Consider the following 19,077-nt stretch of genomic DNA (forward strand, 5'->3'; position numbering starts at 1 on the left):
GTAATTCTTTGTGGTATGGACTGTCTTGTACATCGTAGTGTGTTTAGCATCATCCCTGGTTATGACGCATTAGGTGCCAATAGCACTTACACCCCTCAGTTATGATAACCAGAAATGTCTTCAGATGTTGTCACATTGTCTCCTGGAGAGGAAGATCACACCTGGTTGAGAATCACTGGTTTGAATGAAGACTGAGGGAGGGAGGCTGGTTTCCCTCCACTGCCTTCTTCTTTGGGAAGATTTGGGTTCTCTCTTCTTTGGGGCAGAGAAGCTTCTGGCTGAGGCAGCTGTAGAGTTATTCAATGTAGTCAGATGGGAAGCAGATGGGGATAAGTGCAGCTTGCTTCAGTGTATTCTGTGGGGTGAGAGAACCTAATCTGAGGCTTGGTCATTTTCACTGGCAGGGGGTGGGATGGATTGGAGGAAATGGCCACTAAACTGTGGATTCAGAGCAGAGTAGGGACAAAGCCATAGACTTGCCTTTCTAAGAATTTTTGACTTGAATTCATATACTGAGGATAGCTTCAGAGTGCTTAGGAATGAAAGAAGAAACTTGGCGTATGCTATAATTTTAAAGGGATCTTTTTAATAAATGTATTTTAAATTTGGAGTAAGATCATTGGTGGTGATGATGGTAATGGTGACGATGGGGAATCTAGTCTTATGCAGTGCTCCAGGTTATTTACAGTAGGGAGTTAGCACAACCATATATTTTTAAAACTTTTAATCTTTTATAATGAAGAACATATAGTATGCATATCAGAATATTAAAAAAAAACATACATAGAGAACTTCAGTATCCTAATTTCACCAAAGTAGAATCAAATGTGAACCATCATAAATCATAGTCTTAGCATTTGCCATTTCTCTGCATGTCTTTTCTAAAGTCTTTCCCTCTCCCTACATCAGACATGCACACACAACCTAGACAGTCCATATTAAGGTAAACATGACCAGGAGTGATGGTTTTTGTATGGGGGAAAAGAAGGAAAGAAAGGAAGGGAGGCAGAGAGAAGAGTATATAAAAAGTATGTAATATGAGGTATATAATACCCATAATACTATAATAATATACAAAAATACAAAAGTAATTTCCTGATAAACAGAAGTTTGCATATTCAGACTCAACTGCCATGTTTTTCTCCTCTTGCTAATTATGTTTAAATAGTTTTATGTTATTTTTATGTAAATAAGCCATTAACTGCTGCCCATGTCTTAATTTTATTTCTTCCATGTTGGTAAAGTTTTCTGATAATTTTTTTTTAAATTTAGTCTCATTCTTTTGGGTAAATTGAAGAAAAACAAGACACATTTCAGTAGGAAATTTTAAATCTGCATCTGTATGAATTGTCTTTTCCATAAAGGTGGGCCAAGGTTAGGCAGCTAAGCCTCCTTGGAGAGGAAGTTCAGCAGGTGGCAGGAGGATGGAAGGCTGCTGCGGTTTTACTGGTGACAATCACACAAAGTTATCCAATGTTGGGAACTGCGAATGAGTTTAGGAATTATATGTACAGGGGTCACAAACTCAAATGTGCTCAAGGCATTCAGATCTCTTGTGTTTGTAAACACAAGCATGCTGAACAAAACATACCTGAGAGCCAAGTTCAGGCGCCTGGAAGTCCTGCTTCCATTTTCAGTTGAAGAAATAAAAATCCAGAGATGTTACTTGCCAAAGCTTTCCTGCTAGTGAGTCTTCTCCAGACATATATTCTGTATCTTTTCTCTATTCCTGTATTTTAATTTCCTAATTTCCTAATCCTGTATTCTTTCTAGCTCTCTGTGTTGCCACCCTTAACACATGAGGGGCAGTGAATGGCTTTTTCTTATGTTCCTAATGTCAGTTTTTAAGCTAATAAGATAAGTAGAAGAGAGGAGGGAGCTCTTGCTTGGGGATTGGACATTTGTATGAAGGCTTGGATATGAGGAGGGCCCTGAGGGCAGTTTTTCTTTTTGTGGACACAAAAATTTGAGGTGTAAGCTTTGTCTTTTTGTAGCTTGTTATTAAAATAACCTCATTTTTAATATTCTTTCACTTTGCTGCCTTTTGATGTAGTACCCTAAAAGAAAAAAAAAAGATAATGTCTTGGCAGCAAATGGCCCTGTTCTTGAAAGTGATGACTACAGATGTTTGCTTTAGAAGTAACATTGCAAATGTACAGACTGGCCCAGGGGTATGTATGTGGTATCTGTGTGCATATATATTTGTATGTGTGTACGTCTATATCTACAAGTGTATATATCCACATAACTATACAAATCTATGTAAACATGCTTATAAATATAAATGCAAACACACACATTTACATGTCCAAGTTTGGATTCCCCAGAAACAGGCCCTGAGATAAGGATTTACATGTAAGTCATTTCCTTAGAGAGGACACTGGCAGAGGAGTGTAGTGATGACTCTGGGGAGGGAGGGGAGGCACCCTGGCGAGGGGGTGTCACCAAGCAAGTATCCTTGTACCCAACCAAGCAAGTATCCTTGTACCCGACCAGAGTGCACTCCTGCCGGGCAAATTTTGGAAGCCAGTATGAGATTCATGCCTCAGAATTTCCTGCTGAGAGGTGAAGAACATGAGATATGTTTACAGCAACTCCCTTCTACTCCAGAGGGGTCTTGATTGGGTACCAATATGAGCCTGCCACTCAGGTGACAAAGTGGCCTCTAGCAATGAGAGGAAGAAGCGCAGGTGCTGGCCGTTGGGAGTCTGGCATGCACACTCATGTGGTAAGGGTGAGAGGATGGAGGTGGGGCAGCAACATAGTCAGCTACGGCATATTTGTATATGTATATGGCACATGTACACACATGAACTATGCATTAATATTTTCATGTCTCTGAATATGTATGTATATATGTGCATACACATGCATATACCCATATGTATATATGCATGCACATGTCTTTAGAACACTGGACCATCAGTGTTTTCCTTTGCTCATGCTGCTGGCCTGGTCTGGAACTCCTTTCTTTTCCTTCTTCACCTGGTGAGTGCTTGAGCTTTCAAAGTCGGTTATCACCACCCCACTGCAACTAACTCGGTGACCACTTCATTCCCCAGATGGTAGCAACCGCAGTTTTCTCATTTGTGTTCCTAAGGCTCACGGCTCTCACTGGCTAGCTCACCTGCCGTCTTTCCCTTCCTCCTTCTCTCACATGTGCGTGCATACACATACACACACACGCACCCACACACATGCACACACACACACACACCCACACACACACACACACACTTCCAGGTAGCAGGTTGTAGCTTCTGCATGTCTTTCTAACCTCGCCACTGAGCACTGTGAGTGTTCAGTGTCACTAGTATTCTTCTTTTCTATTGCTGTCTTATGACGTAGGACACTGAAACCCAGTAATCGCTTCTCTTCCAGTGACAATTCTGCCCTTCAGAGCTGACCCGCGCCTTCTTGCCTAGGAGAATCTATTGTAGGTAGATATCCCGTTCTCATTAGAGTTCTGCCTGCCTGGGAGCACCCCATACAGAGTCATGCACGTGTGAGGCATCCCCCGTGTGTACTCCGTCTCTGACGGATGACTTACCAACTCTCCGAGGTGCTCCTCGCTCTCAAGGAGATATCACATAAGCCAAGTGGTGCCATGTGGCTTACATTTTACATTCGGTCCTTTTTTGTTTCACTCTCCGAATTTGTGAAAATGGTCTACCCGTGTTTTTGTGATGTGGTGACAGGGGCAGACCACCAGAAAAGACATTTCATCTTATTGAGATGGATTCCTTAGATAATGAAACAGATACCTTGCGCATGATTTTACATCCTCGATGTAGGGCAGGCATTCCAGTATATACAGCATTCCAGACAGTTGAGAGCATGCTAATGCGTGACGATATCTGGGGAGGATTTCACAACCTCTTGCTCTTACTCATTCCAGAAGCAGAGCATCTAACATTTTTAGGTGTGAATATCATCGTGACTCACAGAAAAATGCAGCGCTTTACTATCCCTTGTTAAACTGTATAACCCCCATGTACCCATTACATAAATAAGAGAGCCAAGAGAATTACTTCTCCAGAGCCCTAGTACTAATCAGGGGGGTGAAAACTGGAGTGCTTCTGGCTGTTCTATAGAGTTGTCTGAGTCATACTGGAGTGCATTCCCTATGGCACGTGTTCAGTGTGAACAGGTCCTATGCTCCTTTTAAAATGGAAAGAGGAGGATTCTTTCCTAACACAGAAGCAAAGAATTGTTTATAAAGTATACCAAGCATTGGTTAAAGTATACCAAGCACAGAATTGTTTATAAAGTATACCGAGCATTGGTTAAAGCATGCATCTGTTTCTTTTTTGTTTAAGTTTGAATTTTTTACTACCTGCCTAACTGGACAGCATGCAGTTCCGTTTGCCTTTGTTTGGTCAAGTTTTCAGGGAACAGGATGGTGGCAGTTGGCACAGACATTTCTGTAAAACCCAATGTCTTCAGACTTGTAAGACTAAAGACCAAGGTGCCAATGAGAGATGTTTGTGTTCTTTTTTAGTAAACTATTTTAAGAACCCTATGGGCTCAGCGTTCTTGGAAATTCCTTACCGAAGGGAGTAAAGCCCACAGAGTTGTAGGATACTCTTAAAAGAGTGGCAAGTCCTCAGTCTGCAAAACGAGCCAAATTAACTGGCCAAGATCAATTACTTTTGCTGACAAAGGCGTATTAAGTTCAGAGGATTTTTACTAATAAACATGGGTTGTTAATGGGCTGTCTGTGATGAAGGAGCTGTACTTTATTGGCTCTTAGAAGCCATGAAGTCCATAAACACCTTTGCTCTCACTTACACTTTAGATATTGCAAAGTGCTGTCTCCCAGGGAAAGTGAAACTCCTAAGAAGGTTATTTGGAGAGAACAAAGAAAATGGAGATCTTCATGGTTCCCGTTCCTCTTAGACCAAATTCCTTAAGATGTTCTGCACAGCCTGGCTTGGCCCGACCTCTCCCCAAGCTCTCTGGCCTCATCTGTGGCCCTCCCACATTCTGTCTGCTCTGGCCCCTGGGCAGATCTTCAGGATCCTCATGACTCAAAGCGTGGACCCAACCAGCAGTGTTGGTCTTACCTGACAGCTTGTTAAAAATGCAGAAGCCCAGGCCCTACCCCAGACCTACTGAATTGAAATCTGGAGTTTAATAAGCTCCCTGGAGGATTTACTTGCCAAATAAAGTTTGAGGAGCATGGTCTAATATCTCATAGCCTTTACCTGGGCTGCCTTTTCTCTCCTTTCTTCTCCTTATCACCCCCCATGCTTAGCTAATACCCACTTATCCCGCACTCGGAAGCCCAAACATTTCCTTTTTAGGGAAACTCGGTCTGATTCTCAAGATGAGATCAGGTCATGTTGCTAAACCTTTTAGGGCAGCCCATACTTTACTTCCCAAACATTTAAAATGATTTATAATTAGATTTGTTTGTTTGTGACGATTGTATTTGACTCCATGAGGGAAAAATGGTTTGTATCCTTAGTGCTTGATATGTAATGGGCATACATAGTAATTGCTGAATTTATGAACAAATGACTGCTGAGTTTGATTTTCCTTTCTTTCCCCATTGCCTCTCTCTCCACTCTGCTAATTTAGTTTCCCCCTGCACGTTTAGTCTTTGCAAGTTCAGCAGGGAATAGAGAGATGCACATCACAGTAGATGAGCTCAGAAAGGAAGATGGATTTATGTTCAGCTGCTGTAGCACTTATAATAAATTGCTTTGTATGGAATGCAGATGACTTCCCTGGAGAGGTCTTCTCTGGAACGTGCACTTTAAGCCTCAAAGATTCCTACTACTCATGGCAGCAGGAAGATGCAACCGCAGGAAGCACTTGCCAACTGTCAGGACCACTTGCTGTGGCAGAGCTTTGAAAAGAGAGCATGATTCGCAACTTTTAGAGTTGACCTTGCCCTGGGAGACATGTCTGACCTCTCCCTGTTCCAGTGTGTTCGGCTTTGGATTGCACTTCCCTACAATAGGAAGCATTGAGACATCTCATTATTTCTGTGGTCACGTGATGCCACGGCAATCCAAGTTACATATTCCCATCCACACGGCTGTTCCTCCTGCATGGGGACTTGGGACCCTCCGTGCCTGAAACTTCTCACAGGGCCTCTCCCTTACTTGTTGTAATATGTGCAATTTGGCACATTTTAGACACAGGCTGTCATTATATCTTCCTTATCCACAGGGAGAAATTTGGCTACATCTGGGCAATAAATTGGAGAATTGAGCAATTATCGAGTGAATTGGATTAATGTGGGCAGTTTATCTAAATAGTGTGGGCCCCAAACCTTCAGAATAGTTTTCAAAAGTAGTCTGAAGTGTTGGTATAATTGTTGGAATGTTCTGTTTTGCATTGTGTATGTACCAGCACCCTGAGGACAAAAAGTTCCTGGTTTTGAATAGTCAGTTGAAAAAAAGAGTCTTTTCTTTAAGATGTGGATAGCACTTGACCACTAGGAGGGGCCTCCAACTTGCTTAGAGAAGTAGCTGGTGCTGTACTTATTTTTGGCTAGATCATGAGGTTCTGAATCCTGGTGTTTTATGTTAGAATGAATCGGAGCAGTTGTAATCTGTCCGCTAAGACTTCTATTGGAAAGTCTATTGTAATGCCATTCTCTTTAGATAGAATCCATAAATGTACAACTGTTGTCATGGGGGTGTCGAATTCTTGCTTCTTGAAAATGCCACCAAAGTAACCTGTTTGTAAGGCAAAGCCAAGTTTTTTGCTTACTGTGTTTATTGGTCATTACCTTGACAGAGGTTTAAAATAATGTTTTAGAAGGAAGAAGGCAAAGGTGAGATATTTATGAGCTTTGGGTGGCAGGATCTAGTTTAAGGTGGGTTTTTCACTGTAAGGTCTTGATTTGGAGTGGTATACTGATAGACTCATATGATATACTAGTCTAGAATTGGTGGGAACAGCGAGGCCAGGGCTCCAAGGGGGATCTTAAAGAGTTCATGAGCCTCGTTGAGTTATCTGTATTACTAGTTGAGTACTTTTAAGGAGTTCCTGACATCAACAGGAAGCTTACTTTTTTTGATGTTAAAAAGTCTGGGGATAACTGTTGTATATTTGAAATCCTATTTTAGCCCTGCCTCATGTGTTTTCAGTCCAAATCCTAGATTTTAGTCCCTATATATGTCTTTATTTTTTGTGGCTTCTAAGCTTCCTTATGCTTATTTCTTTATATAATTTATAACTGAAGCAGCCTATAAAGTTATTTTTCTACATAACATGACAGGTTTTCTAGATGACAGTTGAACATTTATAGGAAAACACATACTTTGAAAAGAGATAGCAAATGATTTATTTACAGGAGCATTATTGATAGTAAAAGCTACTTTTACTGTGTGTATCCTGTGCCAGATACATGTAATGATTTCACATTAATTTTCAAAATTGTCTTGCAATCCAGGGAGGTATTAGCCCCATTTTTTTTTTTTTTTGGTGAAGAAACTGAGATTCTGAGTTTAAAAGCTTGCCTAAGATCAAAGAGCTAATAAGAATTGAAATCTTGAACTGCTTGATTATAAAGCCACATGTCATTTCTCTCTCATCTACCCTCCCTCCCCCTGACCAATCAGTGTAATTTTGAGATATTATGTCTGATTATAGGCATTTGGAAGTGGGAAATGCCATTTGAATCTATGGAGTGAAGAGCAACCAGACATTTTGAGAGAGAAATAATGGTGAGGTGAGCATTTTTGGTGCAATTTTGGTGCAAGAGGTACAAACACAATAAAAGTGTGAATTACACTTCTCTCTCAGAAGTTCACAAGTCTAAGAAAGTTTAAACTCATACCAGATTTCAGCCTTGGGCATTCAGCCTAAGTATATGTCACCATGATGCCAGAGTGGATGAAGAACACATATCTGTTACCCTCACATCAGTTGGAGAACAGAGACACTGTGATCTATAGTGTGTTTCCTCGCCAAGAAATTATGAATACACAAAGAACATGTGATAGTTGCTGGGACAGAGCCAGTCTCACTGCCTCTGCTTCTGAAGAGATAGAAATAAATGTTTATCTGATGGGGCCTATCTATCCCTTGCAGTAGTCACCAACAGAGTTGAAGCAGCAATTGGGAGAGCCTTCTTTAGAGATAATACAGAGGAGTTGGGTTCCCCTGGACATGAGTTTCAGTGGTTCTGTGAGTGGATATTTGTCCTCTCGGTAGAATGAAGGGGCAATTGTATGATTGCTTTTGAGCAGTTGCTTTTCTCCTATCCATCTAAAAGCAGATGCATTTACATATTTGAGTAGAGTTTGGTAAGAAAATGAGCTCGATTGGTTAAATCTTATCCCATTGTATCCTTGCAAAGATCATTCCGTCAATTTTTCCCCTCTCCCTTTTATACTCTTTAAGTTCTGTCACAATGATGAGCCCCCTTTATCTCCTAAAAATCCAGGAAGGATATTGATTTTACTAAATGCTGAAGAATTTCCCACCTGTTTAGCCATTCCTCCTTCCATCTTTTCATCCATCATTTATCTCTACAGCCAGCCAACCATTATTAATTTAACGATGGTTGTCTGCTATGTGTTAGTATATTAGGCACTGAGCACTCAAAGATGAAGAAGATTTCATTTTTATCTCCAGACAATTATAATCTATTGACTTGGGTATATTAAAAATGCATCCCAAATTGAACCACCCTGCAGCATTTTTCGTGTACAAAGTATAAGATGATATTATATGATAATATGTACCAACTATATAAATTATATAATTTGTATAGAATATAATATTATATATAATTATATAATTATAAAAATTCCAGGTGGGATTCTATCTGACAAGACAGATAGAAACAACTGTACAATTCAAAGATAATCACTGTTCATAGGATTTGATACATTTCCTTCCAACCTTTTTTCTCCATATTTACATATAGTTATAAAGCTAGATAGGATCACATTCTATATGCAGTCTTGTATCTTGGTTATTTTCATTTATCATTATATTGTGAACATATCTCCATCTCATTAAAAAGTCACCAAAAATTGAAAAATATTTTTAATAGCTACATAATATTCTATCAGTATACTATGAATTATTTAGTCATTTTTTTTGGTATTAAAAAACTAATGCTGTTCTCAGTTTTCACGGTTATGAGTAAGCAACAAACATCTTTGAAAACTAATCTTTCTTTGTTTCTCTGATTGTTTTCTTAGGCTAAATTCATAGAAGTATAATTAACGGGTCAAGGATACGAACACTTCTGTGTGTGTGTGCGTGTGTGTGTGTGTGTGTGTGTGTTGCTAAAATAACTCATGTAAGTGATGCCCTAATTTCCACCTCAATCTTCAACACATAGGTGTCTTGCACCAAGAGTGTTTTTTCATTTGTAAACCTTGTTTTCATTGACATTTTACTTCTGAAACTGAATATTATTCATATGTCAAAGTCTGTTGTATTTTTTTCTGTAACTTGTGTTTTTATTTCTCATTTTTGTACCGAGTGCTTAAAGTTCTATTGAATGTATGTATGTAAGTATGAAGGATATTCATCTCCTCCTTGTTATGCAAAAGGTGTGTTTTTAAAAGCACAGACAAAAATGCTGTGTGTATAGTTGTACCTTAGTGTGTATGTTGCATGTTGGATACTGGCAGAGCTTGCCAAAAATCCTGTGTGTTCTTCCAATCTTTTCTCTTCCGATCTTGATCCAAATATATTAACAAAATGTGAGTCTACATTGTTACCTCTCAAATGTAATTAATCTGAGACTTTTCTTTGTTTAAGCTCCTCTCTTTCCACCTCTGACCCCTTCATTTTGAGACAGTGATCTTCTGTACCTGTTCCTAGGCTAAAGTGAAGCTATTCTTTGAGTTTCTACAATGCCTCTTTCCTAACCCACAGCTCTGCAGTCTCTCTGTCTCCCCACAGGTTTCTCTTTGTCTCGTGGCTCAGAGTGTGAAAGATCCCTCCTGATCCCTTCTCAGGCTGTTATTCCACTGGGACTCTTGTTTCCATTCTTTCCTACCTTCCCTCATTCTGTGGTTTAGATTTTGTTTCTTGTGGACAAGCATAACGTGCCTTACACCTTTGAGTGCAGTGTCTTGAATGTAGGAAACAGTAAATATTTGACTAAATGCCTGGTCTTACACTTTCTGATTGGAGTATCCATGCTCTTGGAAATGAGTTATACAATATAGAGCCTTCTACCTTCCTACTTGGGACTTTGTTTCAATCTTGAAGGCAATAAGCTACATATTCACTTTTTTCTTTCATTGAGCATAGTGACTTGAAGGGTTTATGATAAATCTGTAGAGGGAAGAGAATCCAATCTAAAGTATTTTATTTTATTCTATTTTAATTTTTAAGTTTATTTATTTTGAGAGAGAGACAGAGAGACAGAGAGACAGAGACAGAAAGAGAGAGAGAGAGAGAGAGAGAGAGAGAGGAGGGCAGGTGCAGAGAGAGAGGGAGAGAGAGAGGGAGAGAATCCCAAGCAGGCTGCATGCCCGGTGTGAAGTCCAACGTGGGGCTTGATCTCATGACCCTGAGATCACGACCTGAGCTGAAATCAAGAGTCAGACACTTAACTGACTGAGCCACCCAGGCATTCCAAAAACTGACAAGGAGACTTCCAAGTGGCAGTGTTCAGAGGGAGGGGTGAGGGTGATGCCTCAGCCTCATGGGAGGGCAAGTGTCAGAAAGTATCTCTCTGTGGTGTGGGAGGAAGGGAAAGGAAACATCTATTAATAAAAGTAGAAAGAAATACTCCATTTTGTCAACAAAATAGAATAAAACATCCGTGTTGTGATACTTTAGAATATTTCCAGATGTTTTGATCTTTTGTTTTGTTTTGTTTTTTTGTTATTACCACGAAAACTTAATTTTTTAAAAAATTAGTACTATGGGTCTGCTCCTTGTTTCTGCTTTATGGCTCCCCCTCCCCTCCCTGTGCTCTTCCTTCCCTTTTCCTTTCCCTTCTGCTTCCATTCTCCCTGTCATTTCCAGACATCCTTAAGCTGCTGTGCTTTGATTCTCATCAGTATCTCAGCACGATAGCCTGTTTTAATAAAGTAGTGTAGCTCACTTTCATTGCCATCTTGGTCTCTCCTTGAATAACCATCCCAGAGTTCTGTACACATGAGATATTCAGGAATTATCTTTTGAATGAATTGATTACACATTTTGGCACCTTTTAAATGTCATTCAAATGTTCAATTTGGAGGGTGGCAGTGCTTTTGTGGTCCTGTGAATGGCTTCAATTACCACCATTCCCTTTGAGTGGAATTTTAAATGATACCACTTGTTTAATGTAAGCAGCAATGTGTTGGGATCGCAGGGAGCCACGCAGAAGAATATTTCCCCTGAACACATCCAACATTGTCTTCTAAAGCTCATCCCTGAGCCTACACTGAGTCAGTGCAGTGAATCATCCCTTGTAAACCCACCTAAATACTTAGTGTGGTTTAGAAGGTCCAGCTTGAAATATCAAGCAGATTTTGCTATTTGGAAAGGGGACAGGCCTCCAGGATCTGGATGAACCTTCTGTACAAGGAGCACCATGAAATGTATAAACAACCCAAGTTATATCCAGTGTCAAATATTATCTATCGCACAGTTCTGTGCACTGCTGTTTTGTTCTAGGGCCTCTTCTGTTCCCTATGATACACATCAGCATCAGACAATCTGATCATGATTAACAGTATTCTATTCCAGATGTCCTATGTGGGGACTTTTTAAACCTCTGAATATTGCTGGAGTTAAACACACACAAAAAACTGCTACTCATAATGAACAAAAACAAAGGCCATAGTTTGTCCATGACATTCTCTTTAGTGAGGGGAAAAAACATACCTGTTTCATTTTCGGTCTGATTAAAGATAAATTTGTAATGTAATCAAAACATCAGTAAAAGCAGTTATTCCTTACAAAGGAGTATACTTTGGTCATGTTTTAAGAACAAAAATTCAATAATAGAAAAGTTACTTTTTAATTTCAAAATGAGTATGAAGAATTACTCTCACCACATCATTCATATTGATACACATCTTACTTTTTTTCATGCTTTAATCTGACAAAACAAGCTTTAATATACTTTCACATTTTGGTTGTAGGGCTGTGTTGACTTTAGGGTTCTTTTCCCATACCAATCTGAGTTTATGAATGTGATTGGTAGATGACAGGAGTGAGAGTTCTTGACATTGGTGGGAAATGTGTTTCTTTTCAGCTTCAAGTTCAAGAAAAGTAGAGGGAGGGGACTCTTGAGAATTTTTGGTTTTGTTATTAGGTTTTCAGCATCCATAATATTCATAAGCAATGGACACAGCTGTCTTTAATAACTAAGGCCGCTAACTGAAAGAACAGAACACATGCCAGAAAAACATCAGGCTGTAAGGATTTTTTCCAATGCAAAAATTTTCATATGTTGAAGCAAGATTTCATTTATAACCAAACTGGATGTTTACTCTAAGTTTCTATCAGTAAGTAAAAGCATTTGACTAAGCACTAGGAAAAGTGCAGTGAAGTTTTTGGTATTTTTAAAAGTTTTTCCTTTGCTACTACATTGTTCTGGATAGTTTTAGAGCATGCAGATGTGTTCTGTATCCCTTAGGGGGCATTGTGGTGGGCAAAAGGTCACTGGCCAGGCTGAGGAGAACTGGGGTCCTGTCCTGCTTCTGGCGGGAAGGGCTTATTAGAACCTTTTCAGTTCTATAATTTCCCAACTCAGAAAAAGCTCTTAAATTTCCAAGGAAGTAAGTTATTTGATGGACTCTAAATACCAGCTAATAGAATTATTTTTTCTAATATAATAATAGGTCATCATTACATTTTAGAATTTACTTTTTTTAAAAAATTAATGCATTAATTTTTAATTTATTCATAGTGAAACTTGTTCTCTTTTTATACATATTCCATGAATTTTGACAAATGCACAATTAAATCAGTAGTTAATACAATTATTTTTATTTTTCAACTTCTTAATGTTTATTGTTTATTTTTGAGAGAGAGAGAGCATGAGTCGGGGAGGGTTAGAGAGAGAAGGAGACACAGAATCTGAAGCAGGCTTCAAGGCTCTGAGCTGTCAGCACAGAGCCTGACATGGGCCTCGAACCCATGAACCGTGAGATCATGACCTGAGTTGAAGTCGGATGCTTAACCAACTGAGCCACTCAGGTGCCCCTAAAATAGTTAATATTATTATAAATTATGTTCAAAGATGCAAAAAGTCTACCTATTGTAGCTATACCACAACTTATATTAAAAAACTAAAAAGATTTTTGGCTCTTAATCATAAAGCTTTTCTAAAATATCAAGACATGTCTGGTGCCTCTAACATATCTAGAATGAGGAGCAAGAGGATCTCATCCATTTTGGATCTTGTGAAGGTCTTTGCTCATGAAATGTATTTGTGGGTTTTGTTTGCAGAACAATGATTAGAAGTAGAGGAAGCTTTTCTTTTTCCCCCTAACGCAAAGGTAAGACAGTACAACAGGTGGGGAGTGAGAGCCACGAATAGAACTCCAGTTGCTGGGTTCTATCATTATGTTGCTGAATGTGTAGGTTGTAGCTTATTTTACAACCCTAGATTCATCGCTCAGAGATGGAAAGGCATTTCAGTGCCTCGACATGTTTCCACATTAGTATAAAACCAAATGGTATGGGGTTGAGGATTTTCTGGAAGAGCGTTGAGGTTCTCTAAGGAGAGTCACCTGGCCTTTTCAGCTGTGTTTGTTTCTGGAGAGTTGTGCAGATGTTAAGTGTTGCTTCCTCATCCCAGGTGTTGTCCAAATGTTGGTACAGAAGAGGCTTGAGTTTTCCACAGGGTGCAGTAGCTATGACCATAATATTAATAGAGTCACGTGATAGATGACAGGTGAATTTGGTATATTCCACCTGGGATCTGGCCCGTGTGCCCTGGTGGGAGGACATAGTCTTTGGAATTAGTGGGGCGGGGTTAATTTAGCTCTGTTCTTTCAGCAAATGAATATACTTCTGAGCCCCACTTTCTTCATTCATAAAATAGGGGGCCATTTCTTGGCAAAAAATAGCCAGAAACCTTATGTCTTCTTCCTCCATCTAAACATGGTTGCCATAGCAAACAGGACCTACAAAGCTATTCCATGTAGGAAGAGTTTTATGCACAATGGAAAAGATAAGGTTCTCTTGCTTCTTGTTAAGGAAATAAAATCAAAGATTTCAAAGAAAATTTAGGGCTTTGGAGCCCCAAACACCCCAACCCGTATCTTTTTTTTTTTTTTTTAAATAAAAGATGTCCCAGATGGCTGTCTCAGGATTTCATGGGATGATACATAGTGTCCTGCCTACTAACAGCACTTAGTAGATGCCTTCCTTTCCTGCAGGACTGAATAATTTTTAGTCATAGTCCTTTCAGTGGCAGCCTGTTTGAATTTAGATTTTTGTTTGCATATCATAGCTAAATATTTTAAACCAGAGTTTCCCGGATTGGTGTTCAGAGAAGAAACCTACCAGATAGCTTCTTGGTGTCAGATTATTGTCCTTCCTACACAAGGTGGCATGAACATGCTGCCTCTCTGCCTTGAAGCACCAGTACCTTTCTTTTCTCAGAAGGAGACAGTATTCTTCAGTCTGAGTCATTTTTTTCTCTTCATTTAAAGAGCTGCTGAATCTTCTTAACACCGTGGGAAAGTCTAAGCACTGTTCTAGCAACATTCCAACCCTGCTCTATCCAGTGGAAATAGAGAGTGAGCCACATTTGCAATTTTTGGTTTTCTAGTAGCCACGTTGAAAGAAGTCAGAGAGAAACAGGTGACATAAATGTAATAATATACTGTTTTTAACCCCTTGTATCCCAAATATTATCATTTCAATACATAAGCATTCTAAAAATATTAATGGAATATTTTACATTCTTTTTTTTCTTTTTTCATACTACATTTTCAACTTCTGGGGTGTATTTCATACCTAAAGCCCTTCTTCTTGCAGACTAGCCACATTTCAAGTAATCAGTAGTCTTGTGATGAGTGGCTACCATGTTGGAGAGCACAGGTCTAAACAATGATGGAAGGTGCACAAGAAGGTCCCGCATTCACACTCAACAGGACCTTCCCTCCTGCCTAATCCCATCACATGATATTCTGTTTCTGGTCTGCCAGGTTGACATTGTGCTAAGAAATCAGGACGAAATAAAATGGAAGTTAGTTATCCGCTAGAATAATCATTTCTAAGGGTTTGCCTCCCTCTGCTCTGAATCCTCCATTGGTATCCAAATGGTGACCCTACTTTGCTACCAACTCCCTCTGCCATTTGACCCTTCTTATCAAATTGACCTTGTTTATTTTTTTCCCATAGCTTTTTAATTGCCATTGATATCCTTGGTTTTTTTTTTTCTCTGTTATTCTCTCTCTCTCTCTCTCTCTCTCTCTCTCTCTCTCTCTCTCTTTTTGACCCCTGCCCTGGTAGAATATAAGCCCTGTTAGGGCAGGGACACTGTTTTGTTCATTGATATATTCTTACTAGTTACAACAGAGCTTAGCACATAGTAGGCACTCAACAGATATTTGCTGAATGGATAAATGGATGAACAATACCAAGGCTTTGGCATTTCTAAGAATGAAGAATTCTAATCATAGTATTTACCAACAGTTGATTAAAATTTGAAAGTTCTGAATACCACCCTGCCCAAGATAAATAGCTTAATTTTCTTAATTTGGAAAACACAATCAAATCATCTATGCATTGGCTTTTTTCTGGTTTGGAAGGCCCACTAACAGATTTTTATGATGTTGCCCAGGTCAGCTAGACCTCAGTGAGAGTCTGGTTAGTGCCCTCAAACACAGACACTGCTCAATTTTAAATGGTAACTTGTTGGAATGTCAGAACAGACTCAAATTCAAATTTAAGCAGAGTTCTCAAATGCTTTTCCTTCTTTGGAAGTAGATACTTAGGAATTCTCAAAATTTAGGAACTCTCAACTTGAATATTTAATGGGGTCAGGTTGGATTACCTCCTCTATCTTTACAAATCTTCAAACAAATCTCTCCCATTCAGTTTCAGCACAGTCCTTGAGAATGTCATGAGCATGTGCATAGGGTCAAGGCTGAATGGTAAGAAGGGCTGTTGTTGTTGGCTGGATCTGTGTGGGGAGCAGCACTAACCATGGGCTTGTGTAGCCAAACAGTGTGATGTGATCCTCTGGCTGCAGAGATCCTGCCAGACGCCCGCATCTGGCACAGCGGCGGCCTGGCTCTTCAGAGAGGAAAGGCCAGTATAATTTAGAAGCCAGAAAAACTTTCCTTTGTCTTACTTGTTTTTTCTCCAAGAAGCTGAAGTTTTGAAGGCCTCAGCAGGAGAGAAGTCTCCCTGTCCGAGAGGCTCTCAGGATTTTGTGCCTTGTAGTATGAAGTTAGCAAGGAGCTCTCAGCATCTCTTTCCTCTCTCCCTGTCTGCTCGCAGTCCCAGAACATAAAATTGGCAATGGCCATAAATATATTTCACACTAAATTATTCTTTCTAGTAGTGGAGCGGCCTCTTACCATTCTCTTACATGTTCCGAGAGAGGAAAGCAAAACTTTGTCAACAGTCTCAGAGTCAAAACTCAAGATTGAAGTTTCTAGGCAATGAATCCAATTTTGACTTCCCTTTACCCTCCTGGGCACTGGGAACACAGTGGGTTTCATGTGCTGAGAACATGCCATTTGGTGAACGAGAATTTAAAATTCTAAGTTAAGGTCCTGTGGCTAGTTTAAAGCTTGGTAAGATAGTTTTGGATTAAAAGCAACAACCTAAGGAAGGAAGGAAGGAAGGAAGGAAGGAAGGAAGGAAGGAAGGAAGAATGAATGAACGAAAATAAAACCAACAACCTCAGACTTTATAAAGGTATGTCATCCCCCTGTAAAAAAGCATCAAATATGGGAAGGTTTGTTCTAGAACTTTATTTTTATTATGTAACAATTCTTGTACTTGCAAATTTTTAATGTGCAAAAGGCTTTGCTGTACTTACTGGTTTATACCATTTGAGTGTTTACAAAATATATAGTTTGACAAGAACTTTTGAATTCATTCAGAGAAAGAATATTTTTCTGAAATCAGTTTCTCCTTTCTTGAGAAGAGCCTTTCCTTCAACTCATTTTATTCTCCAATCCCTTTTTTTCTTTTTTCTATTTTCTATTTTCTAACTTTTTTTCTTTTTTCCATTTTCTATTTTCTAACTTTCTATTTTCTCCTTCTAAATACCTCTTTGGTTTCCCCAACTTCCTCAGAATTTCAAAGGTAACCATGGTTGTGAGTTGGAGACCATCCCAAACTCTCTGGTGGAGGGTATCATATCCAGAGCTTTGTGCCCAGTATCTTCAAAGTTTTGTATTTGTCTGTCACAAGTTGATTATAATTGTGGTCATTTTTTCTGATCTACTAAATGACCCATTTGTAATTCTTTTCTGTAACAAACCTATGAATTATGAAAAAACTCACATGTTGACCAGTTTGATGAGAGAAGAGATGGGTTTAAAGACAGCTTGATCAAATTCTATTTGAAAAGGGGTACTGTGGCTCAAATATCCCAACTTCCTAATGCTTTTATGACTTTGACATATTTTAGTGCCCGAAGTAAAACCATTCATTCATTCATTCATTCATTCACTAATTCGCATAATAACAGTTTTTGCTTTGGACCCACTAGAACTGAGAGCCTGACTGTTCTAATGCTGGGAATACAACCATTAACTAGAAAGATAAAAATGTCCACTCTCATGAGGCTTACATTCCAGTGGGGAAGGTAAGCAGCAACCAGGAGAAAAAATTAAATGTATGTATTCCAAAGAATGAAAAGTACTAAGGAGAAAAGCAAAGCAGAGAAGGTGGAGAAAGCTGTTGGGGTAGGGTAGATAGTGATTTTAAATAATGGGGTCAAGAAAGGGCTCACCATTGCCTCACTAGTGTATTAGTGTATTAGACCCCAAACTCTGCCTGTTTGCAACTAATAGACACTTGTCTGTTCAGTGAAAAAAAGGAGCTGATAATTAAGAAATATCCAGAGATGTATCTAGACTAAAGAATGAATGTAATGCAGGTAAGTGTATGGATTTCATATTGCTTATCCCTTTATGAACTGTAAACTGACCCTTTGAGTTATGGTCATTTTAGAGCTTGCTATTCTGTTACTTTTTGAGAAGTTGCTGATGCAGCTGAATTTGGGGTAAACATTCTTTTGATATCTTGCCCACAAAAAATGCTTGCACAAAAATGGAGAAATAGCACCATCATTCTAAAGAAACAAACCTGCCATCTTAAGTAATGGTTGAAACATTAAATATGTAGTACTCCAGCAAGAAATGTTTAACCAGAATCTTACTAGGAGGAAACAATCAGACAAATCCAAATTCAGTACTGGCCCAGATTCTTAAAAAATGTGTGTTGTAAAGGAAAATAAAAATTTGTGCAACTGTCCTAAGATAAACTAGAGGAAAGTGACGTGACAACTAAGAGCAACATGTGATCATGGACTATAGCTCCTGGATTGAAGAAAATACTCAATAGAAATTATTAGCAAAATTGGGAAGATTCGAACATAGACTGTATTTTAGATGATAGTACTGATTGATTAGTTGAATGTGACAGTTACATTGTAGTTATAAAGGAAAAAGGAAAGTGTTCCTAGCCTTAGGAAGTACATGCTTAATTAAGGGTAGGATGTTTACAAATGATTTTAAACAGTTCAGAAAAAACTCTCTCTCCCCCTCTCTTTCCCTAAAAGTATTGCAAAATATTAAAAACTGATATTTCTAGATGAAGGGCATATGGATGTTTATTGCATTATTCTTGCAACTTCTCTGACAGTTTAAAATTTTTCAAAATTAGGGTGCCTGGGTGGCTTAGTCAGTTAAGCATCTGACTTTGTATTAGGTCATGATCTCGTGGTTTGTGAGTTCGAGCCCCGCATCAGGCTCTGTGCTGACAGCTCGGGGCCTGGAGCCTGCTTTGGATTCTGTGTCTCCCTCTCTCTGCCCCTCCCCTGCTCATGCTCTGTCTCTCTCTGTCTCAAAAATAAATACAAACATTAAAGAATAAAAACAAAAGTAAATAAACATTAAAAAATTAAAAATTTTCAAAATTAAATGTTGGAGAAAGAACTGGAAGTGGTTG

The 19,077-nt window shown here is 39.0% G+C and overlaps 1 protein-coding gene across 2 annotated transcripts in view; it reads left to right on the forward strand.

Annotated features, from left to right (window-relative positions):
• The window catches only part of BMPER (BMP binding endothelial regulator), a 253,459-nt gene that overhangs the window by 65,021 nt on the left and 169,361 nt on the right, over positions 1-19,077 (forward strand). The gene's annotated exons all lie outside the window — the stretch shown is intronic.

The sequence above is a fragment of the Panthera leo genome, chromosome A2 (genome assembly GCF_018350215.1).
Source record: "Panthera leo isolate Ple1 chromosome A2, P.leo_Ple1_pat1.1, whole genome shotgun sequence".
In the NCBI taxonomy this organism is placed as follows: domain Eukaryota; kingdom Metazoa; phylum Chordata; class Mammalia; order Carnivora; family Felidae; genus Panthera; species Panthera leo.